Source organism: Tursiops truncatus, chromosome 7 (genome assembly GCF_011762595.2).
Source record: "Tursiops truncatus isolate mTurTru1 chromosome 7, mTurTru1.mat.Y, whole genome shotgun sequence".
In the NCBI taxonomy this organism is placed as follows: Eukaryota; Metazoa; Chordata; class Mammalia; order Artiodactyla; family Delphinidae; genus Tursiops; species Tursiops truncatus.
The window spans coordinates 11,217,315-11,226,980 of NC_047040.1; positions in this window are offsets into that span (position 1 = coordinate 11,217,315).

Here is a 9,666-nt window from a genome sequence, read left to right on the forward strand (position 1 = left end):
CTATTTCTAAACCAACACCAGGTGTGGCCTCGAAATCCTTCACAACTCAGTTCCTCCTAGTTGGCAATAAGGTCTACAACCTATATGCCATCCTATGGCCAAATGACCTTCCAATGTTCTTTCTAGTCTCTTGTGATTAGGGATTTCCCTGTAGGGATTTCCATTTAAACTTTCTGATGGCTTTACTCAGTTCAGCAGTGGCCTAGGGACCTCCCTTTCTAGGGCAGGAATCTCCCCTAGGATTTCTTCTAATAGCTGTACTCCTACATTATCAGTCATGTGAAATAATTAAGAGAGCCCTAAGAATCCTTGCTTATAACTTATGTTTACCTAGTCCACAAAGGCAGCTCTTTAAAAGTTTCAAGTTCAATATTATTATTGCCTGTAGAGCTTGGGTCTTGATTTCAAAACCCTCTTTTGTATCAGTGCTCCCTGTCTACCTCTCTCTCTCTCTCTCTCTCTCTCTCTCTCTCTCTCTCTCTCTCAACTACATCCCTTATGTTAGATTTTGAAAAAGAAACAAGTAGACTGACACAAATCTAAGCTGCATCATGAAGTTCAAAGACAATGACAGGGTGAGGTACAGTGTAGGATTTTACATCTTGTCACCCTAGACATTAAAAGGGAGCTCTCTGCATACATGACATTGATTAGATACATAGAAGGTAGAGCCCAGTGCTGGGCCCCTTTCTTGCCTCTTTTCTTTGCTTGCATCACCAAGCATTCCAGAACTACTTCTGGAACTTTCCAACCTTGTGCTTTCCTCAGTGCCCCTTGACGTGATGATTTGTCTTCTGCAACACAGCAGTACTGCCCTCGAAGGGAACAAGCGGGCTTCCCTGGTGGCGCAGTGGTTGGGAGTCCGCCTGCCAATGCAGGGGACACGGGTTCGTAGCGGCTGGGCCCGTGAGCCGTGGCCGCTGAGCCTGCACGTCCGGAGCCTGTGGTCTGCAACAGGAGAGGCCGCAACAGTGAGAGGCCCGCGTACCGCAGAAAAAAAAAAAAGGAACAACCAAGTTAACTTATATCTCCAAACTGGAAGAAGCCATGTGCCAGGAATGTTGCAACCTGTGATGGGAGGGTGGTCAAGTTCTCTGTGCAAGAGAGGGACTGAACAGGAGGTCGTGTTGTGTTGTGTTTGGTTTAATAGTTGTAAGTCTAACGTAAACCAAGAAGGTTTTAATATTTTGTGATGTGACTTTGAGAAATCCTTTCGTCCCCCTGCTTCCACACTCATGTTCCTCTACTGTCCATCCTCCACCCAGTACGTGGGCGGGGGGGGGGGGGTGTCCTTTTAAAACCGTAAGTCGTACCACGTCACGTTGCTACTCAAAATTCCATAATGCCCGCCTCCACGCCTGGCTACCCCTTCTACAAGGCTCCTCTTCTTCCTCTCTCTGCCCAGCCATTCTGACCTCGCCACATGGGGAAGGCAGCAGGCTCCTGCCTGGGGCGTTTCCTCTAGCTGTCGCCTCTGCTTTAAGCCAGATGTTTGTTTGGCTAACTCACTCATCTCCTCTCTCTATCTCACTTTCTCAGCAGGGCGTGTCTCGATGACCCTATTTAATATGGCAACCAGCCTCACACATACACACCCCAGTTCTCCATCTCCTTAAACTTGCTCGCCTTTATTTTTATTTTATTTTATTTTTTTCCAGAGCACTTATGAACTTCCTAAATACTATATTGTTGTTACTTACCATATTTATTGCTTATTATCAACTATCTCCCATGAGAATGTAAGCTGGAGGGGGGGTGGGGTGGCAGGAATGTTTTACGCTAATTGTCTTTTTCACTAATGTATTCTAGGTGCCTTGAATTGTGCTAGGTAGTTTAGGTGCTCAATTAATAGTTGATAAATAAATGGTTGAATGAATAAAGAAATGAATCAATAAAGCCTTTGTTCTGGGATGACTGCCGATTAGTAGCATCTAGAAACCTCACCTCTAACAGCGTTTCTAGAGTAAGGAAGGGGTGGGGGTGAAATCAACATTGTAGAAAAGTCTGAACACGATGAGATGATCGATAGCATTTATTTCTCTGCGTAATACATACTCACTGGTGGTGGTGACCTATTTTTATAGAAGCAAAACTGACACAACTTCCAGCAGGTACTTTTAACAGTAACTTTTTTATAGAGTGGTGATTTTAATATTTGATTTTATTTTATAAAAGACGGCTGCAGCAGTTCTCTGGGTCTTTCTGGCAAAAAAAAAAAAATGGTAGCCTGGACTACTCTAATAGCACTTCAGGTTTTCCTTCATTGGACAGAAAGCAGAAATGCATGGTGCAAGGAAGTTACTTAAAAGGCATGAATATTTTGCCAAAAGAAAGATGCTTTTGTGGTCGAATGATGGGATAATTTATGCTAACTACCTTTCAGCGACTCTATTTTTGCATGTGGAGGTGAGCTCATGTCACCAGGAGCCAAAAAGCCTTAGTAAGACATGCTCTCTGGACGGTTAATGAAATGACAGGCCGAAGGGTACCACCAAGGCAGTGCAATGCATCATTATCAAATAACCATCATCCCATCCAATTAACTTTTACAGAGGAAGCAACCTTGAATCTAAATGCTAACAATACTGGGCTGTATAAAGACAGCATGATTCTATTGAAAAGAAAGTTGACACTTGAGGCCCAATGAAACCGTGTCCATAAGACTCTGAATTTGAGAGAGGAGAGGAAATATGCAAAATAAGATGACAAAGTAAATGTACCCTGAGTCTGTATGCTTCAGAAGGAAAATGTGCATTTTTATGGCAATCTGGGTTTTAAAGACCCCTTTAGGGTGTTTATTGTTTCCTTCCATGTACTTTGCAGAAGTGCTTTTCACAATCTAGATGCCGACATGATTAATTAAACATGCACACAATGACACTCTACTGTGTGAGCTTAGAAAAATTGCAAGGCTAACCTTTTTAAAAAGTGCACCTAACTGCTAACACCTAATGAGAGGCGACACCAATGAAAGATTTTCAGATGAATCTCTGGTTGAAGTCAAAAGTCACCAGCGTTCCGTGGGCAGAGAAGGGATTAACCTTGGTTTCTTAGACAAGAGAGCTTCCTAAGAAAACCTAATGCCGAAAACTCAGCCTCTGTGGACCAGTGCCGAATCAATTCCTGCAGACAGATTCTCAGAGACAGGTGAAGTAGAAAAGAAGAGCTTTTTTGCTTTGCCAAGCAAAGGGGGACACAGCGGGCTCATTCCCTGAAAAACTGTATGTCCCAACCTGGGAGGATTTGGTGAGGAGTTTTCTAGCTATGGTTCAAGCTCGGGGCTGCTGAGTGTGCAGGGCCTGCACTCCTTTAATCTGGCCTCAGGTGGTCTCCGAATGAGCTTCTCAAGGTTATCAAACTGTTCCTTCTCTCTGGAACATCTTCCATTTGGCGGGGGTTTTAGTTCCGCAGAAGAGCTGAAAGATATTGTTAGGTGTGTCCCTTGAGGCCGAACCAGGACTCTGCCCCAAGGCTGCACTATTGTTTCTTGACTACTCCTCCCTTTTCTCTGTATCCCTTCCTGATTAGCAACTGTTGAAAGGCTTCCACCCCAGGAGCCCCACAGCATCCTGCTCGGTTTCAATACTAGCCACTTGCTACCATTTTCTTCAAAGGCAGAAATCGATTTATCCTTCAAGCCTCAGACTCGGTCTTAATCTTCTGTAAAACCTTGCCAGATTTTTTTCAACCAGATGTAATGGTTCCTGTTTAGTTATTTGAACCCTTGTAATACTAGGTTGGCGCTTTTCCTATCCCCTTGGAAAGGTACCCCTTACCAGGTAACTAGATATGTCAGGTACTGAGCTCAACACTTCATGTGTATTGTCTTATTTGCTTTTGAAGAGCATGTATTACTACTTGCATTTTACAGATGAGGAAACCCACCCTCACAGAAGATAAGCTACTTTTCCAGATGCACAAAGCAAATGTGACTAAACTTATGTGTCTCCTTAACTTCACTTCTAGATTAAATGCTCTCTGAAGGCAAAGTCAGCATCTCTTACTCAACTTTCCACACCCTGTGCCTCACTTGGAGAAGGGGTTCATAAACACCAAGCATTGTTGATTTGAAGTGAATGTGTGGTTTGGATACCAGAGTCTAGTGATGTAGTAAAAAGACACAGCAAACATAGCATTGTACGCTTTCCAGTGCATTTTCACATACATTATCTCATTAAGACCTCTCAACAATTCTGTAAGATATGTATTGTCTCCATTTCTCAAGTGGAAGACTGGGAAGCTAATTGGCTTTCCTCAAACCAAACTGTCAGTTGTGGCAGAGCAAGGACTCCAATTCAGGTGTCTGTCCATATGCCATTCACTAGAGCAACATTACCTCCCCGCTAGTCCCATCTAAAACCCAACCAATGGCACAATATCTTGGAGGCAAAAGAACCTTTATATGAACCTCAAATACTGCAAAAGAGGCAATGACCACAAATTAGCAGAAAACCTGAAACTGTTTTGCCAAAGTTCAGTTCTTTAGAAGGAAGAAGGTAGATAAACCCAGAGCCAGGCCAAATGCAAGAAATCTAATTCTCATTCTGTGGGAAGAAATAGTCAGCTCAAATAACTCCTTTAATCTAGCTATGGATTTATATAAAGTAACAAGACAGCAGGTTTTTAGGAACTCTGAATGTTGAACATTCTCATTTTTAAGAATTCAGTTCTGGAGCATTCTTCCTTTTCTTTCAGGAAGGTCAGGCGTGTCATTTCAACATGTCCCTGGCAGTGGTAGCCTCACAAAGGGGTTGGGCTAGATGATGTAACCATTTTTATATTTCTAAATATGAAAGCACAGGTTGGTGTGTTATACAACAGTGAAAGAAAAAGAACGGCTGTGTCTTTAGTAATGTGTCCCATTTCAAGAAGCAGCCAGGGGGCTTCCCTGGTCGCGAAGTGGTTAAGAATCCGCCTGTCAATGCAGGGGGCACGGGTTCGAGCCCTGGTCCGGGAAGATCCCACATGCCGCGGAGCAACTAAGCCCGTGCACCACAACTACTGAGCCCGTGTGCCACAACTACTGAAGCCCACGCGCCACGAGCCCGTGCTCTGCAACAAGAGAAGCCACCGCAATGAGAAGCCCGCGCACCGCAACGAAGAGTAGCCCCAACTCGCCACAACTAGAGAAAGCCCGCGTGCAGCAACGAAGACCCAATGCAGCCAAAAATAAATAAATAAAAAAAATAAATTTATTAAAAAAAAAAGAGAAAGAAGCAGCAGCCAGGGTTTAGTAGGGAGTTTGTTCACCATAGAAAGAAAGAATGGAAACAAAAACTGCTGACACACATTTGCAAAGGGAACGATTGCAACATTAGTCCAGGGAATGGAACTATAACTGGACTTTGTCTTTCTTCAACCTGATGGGGCTGGAGAGGAGCTTGATTGCATTATCTTGCTGTCCAGAAAGACTTCCTCGGGGTAGAACAAATATCAGACGTGGACTCTGTATCTAAAAAGTCATTTACTTAACTTGTGATCTGAATGCCGTGTACAAAGTCCTAAGTCACATGGTATAGGAAATACAACAAGGAAGTAGAGGCAGATCCTCCCCTCAAAGGGTTTTCTGGTTAATAGGAAAGGAGCATAAATGACCTCAAAGCAAGACAGAAAGGGAAGTGTCACAAGAGCGGTGAGATACTGTGCTAACGCAGTTCAAAGGAAGGTGTGATTCCCTCAGTCTGGGAGAAGAAGGGAAAGGAGACTTCACAGAGGGGTTGGCAGTAGAGGTGGGCAGGATTTGGAGGGCACGTGGCCCTGGGAAGAAAGAACATCCCAGGCAGAGGAAACAACCCGGGCTAAGGCTGAAAGTAGGAAATACAAGAGGCAGAGCCAGAACAGAGAATTGACTTCGTCCATGATGTAGGATGCTTGAAGGTCAAACTTCTTCTAACAGTAATTTCTGTTAATAAGGCTTAGAAGGCATGATGAGGCTGTCTTTCAATAAAGTGAAATTCTTCTCAATTACCCAGTCACTTGTCTGCCCCTCTCTTAGCAATCCTAGTAGAAGAAGATTTTTTCACACATTTAAAGCTACATGGAAGGAGTAGCCAGTGGGCCAGGCACCCACTAGGAAGCACTTCATGGAATAATATTTAGATTTTACAACCAAGTACCTGTCCTTGGTTCGTACAATATGAAAAGCTCTGCAAGGTTCAAGGAAGCGTGTAAAATGCACACTTCTTTATAGAACTTGCTAAGGCAGCTGTTGGATTTTAAGTGTTCAATTGAACATTAACACTGTGCAATACTTGTACTGACACATCCATGCCTCATGCTTGATTTCATAATCCAGATGTGTTGAATCAACTTTTCTGTTATGCATGAACACTGTAATAAGAAAAAAAAAAGGGAAGGAAGGAAAGAAGGAAATAAAGAGGGAGAGAGGAGAAAAGAACATTGGCTTCCTTTGTATCTCCAAGTCTCAATTTCTGCATTTCATAATTCAGCTGAATCTAGGAAGCATAGTGTGATGCCTTTCCCAAAAAAGAAAGAAGGTATTTTCCTGCCAAATTGAATATATAGATTTGGATATGATGTTTAAGCCACGTGGTAACATATTTCAAGAGTTCTCCTTTTGTGACTGTCTATTAGCTCCATCTATACACAAATGTGTACTGGACTTCACTACCATAAAAAGGATACCTTTTTATTTCATCCTGAATCTCTAACTTTTTCTACCTTATGAAACATGTACACTGCAATGTTGTGTTTGGCTCAGTCTACTAAAAAAAACCAAAATCTTTCTTCAGGATAATCTGACCCTGTTCCCACTGTTTTCTCAGCATGTTTTCAGCATCAGCACATGGATTGTGCTGTCATTAGCCAGAATACTGAGACAGGAAAGCGATCTATTAGATCATCAAAGTCCATTCCTGGAGTGGGCCTAGGTCTCCTGGGAGCGCCTGTGACATAGCATCTTAAGCAGATGACCAAGGAGAATGTAGAGGCATGTAAAAGTTTACCTGCTACAGTTTTTAATTTTTGAAAGTTTCTGAAATAACTCCCAGGGACTGAAACAACAGCTCAAGCTGAATTTAGGTCAGTGGTTCTCAAGTGGGGGCAGTTGTGGCCCCCAGGAGATATTTGGCAATATCTGGAGACCTTTTTCGTTGTCACAGCTGGGGTGGGGGGTTGCTACCGGCACTTAGTGGGTTGAGGCCAGGATTGCTGCTAAACTTCCTACATTGCACAAGACAGCCCCCCTACGATGAAGCATTTATCCGGCCTCAACTGTCAATAGTACCCAGGTTGAGAAACCCTGGTTTAGGTCCTTTTCTAACTCTTTTTTCCCTGAAGTTTAACTGTTCACTCAGCTCCAGGCAAGTCAGATTGCTTGACGACGTGGCACCGAAGAGCACACACTGTTCTGAAATAAACTATTTCAAATAAAATCCCTACTAATTCCTTCTTCTTCAGCATGCAAGCAAGTATTAAGAATCATACGGAGAAAACAAAAGCACCTTTTCTAGTGATTTCAAGAGTTAGACTGTGTTGAATTTCAGAAGGCTCCAGATCTGGTAAATAACATTCTAGAAACTTGAGGCAAAGGAACCATTACACGCTTTAGGAAAAAGAAACCATCATACTTTCCTAAATCATTAGAGCCTTATTGTTCATCAGAAGCTTATATTTTTGTTTCTACATAGTCTTCAAATGTTTATAGGCAGAGTAGATCTTTAAACTCAAAACCTTAGGTGAAAAACTTTTGGTAACAAACAAACAGCTCAGAGTACTCGACAGATACCCTCCTGCCCTTACCCCAAATCATATCCATCATTCATTCTTTTTTAGGAAGTAAAGAAAGGGAAAGAAAATATAAGATAGAATGGAGGGATAGAATAAGGGCAAGGTAAGGAGAGGAAAGGAGAGAGGTAAACCAAAGTTTTGTTTCTGCCGGTTCAAATGGACCTTGGCTGACAGAAACTTCCGGGTGGGTTGTTCAACACCCAACTTTCTGTGGGACGTAGCACCGGCCTTGGCCTTACCTGTAATGTAGATTTCAATATTGCACATCAGGGAAGTTTGTAAAGGGAAGAAATGGGTAAAACATTTAAAACAGTTATGAATTGTTAACGAAATGCTAGCATCGAAAAAGTAAGCAGTATTACAAATATATCAGCTTAAGCTTATCCCATGTCATAATATTTTCGCTTGCTTTGTGTTTCTAGTATTGAGAATCTAATTTGAGTTAATATTTTCAAAGACCGAAGGAGTTGTTACAAATTCCAGATTAGCTCAGAGGCTTTGAAAGTGTGAGAAGCAAGCCAGATCCACTGAAAATCCTTTTTAAATACATGGAGCTTTGTTTAGCTCATTGATTTCAATAGCAAAATGACACCTGTGCATTTGAAACATGAAAGCCGTTTACTCTTTGCCTATTATGGAGTCATTCCTTTTTTGAAACTGTGCCTTGACTATGACATTCACCCTCCTCCCCTGCCCCAAACAGAATCAAGGTTGAACCTTTCTGCACTATTAGGATAACTTGAATTAAAATCTGTCACTTGTGTTCAGTTACAATTCTGTTGTATTTCCTAATGAACTGTGTCTGATCTTCCTGCATTTCCTAGGGGATGTATGAGAATGGTGCAACTAAGGCTTAGGAGAGACTTCATGGTGCTATTTAGTATGTGAAGCATCTTTACAAAGCATACAGTCTAGAATCGTCATTCTTTCTTGTTATTAAAATCAGTCACCCACACTCCTCTCCTACTGCATGAGTCATGCCCAGGATAGCTCAAACACGAATTCTTCACAGGGATAGGACTGATCGTAGCAGAACTGGGAACTGATAAATCCAGTCCTGACTTTCTCTATAAACCAGGAATACATTTAATAAACTCTTTTCCTTTCCTTTTATTTTACTGAACTTGTACAAATTACAACAGTCATATAAGCTCATGATAAATGAAAAAGTGTCTACCACACAGAATGGTAGTGAAAACAAAATTTCCTTTCTCTATCTGCCCAACCTCCAGCCCCATTGCTCAGAAATAGGCACTATTAATAGTGCTTCTTCATGTGTTCTCCTAGAAGTTTTCAGAGACAAGAATAGAGAAAAAAATTTTTTTTCTGTGCTCCAATTCCTTTTTTTTTAATTTAAAAAAAATTTTTTTTTTTCAGAGCTCACAGTACTTTATATCACCACTAAATCTTTACCAGGTCAGTCCCATAAATATCTCAGGCAATTCTAAATAAATTAGAGAGCTAATTAAAGAAAATAATTTCTTAATATTAGTGGCAGACATTAAATAACATTTTCCCCAGCCTTCAATGGTTTCTCTCTCTGTTTATCTGTTTTGTTTTGATTTTTTTTGCGGTACGCGGGCCTCTCACTGTTGTGGCCTCTCCCGTTGCGGAGCGCAGGCTCAGCGGCCATGGCTCACGGGCCCAGCCGCTCTGCGACATGTGGGATCCTCCCGGACCAGGGCACGAACCCATGTCCCCTGCATCGGCAGGCGGACTCTCAACCACTGTGCCACCAGGGAAGCCCTTTCTGCTTTTTAATTCAAGTCCCCAAGTTCATTTTGAATTTTGTAGCTGTTTTCTTTCATTACACAAAGGGCTTCATTTAGTGAAATTAAGTGGAGACAAACTAACATTGATCCTGCAAACCCATGAAGACAGTGTGGAAATAGGGTATTCATTAGCAGGCCCACAGAT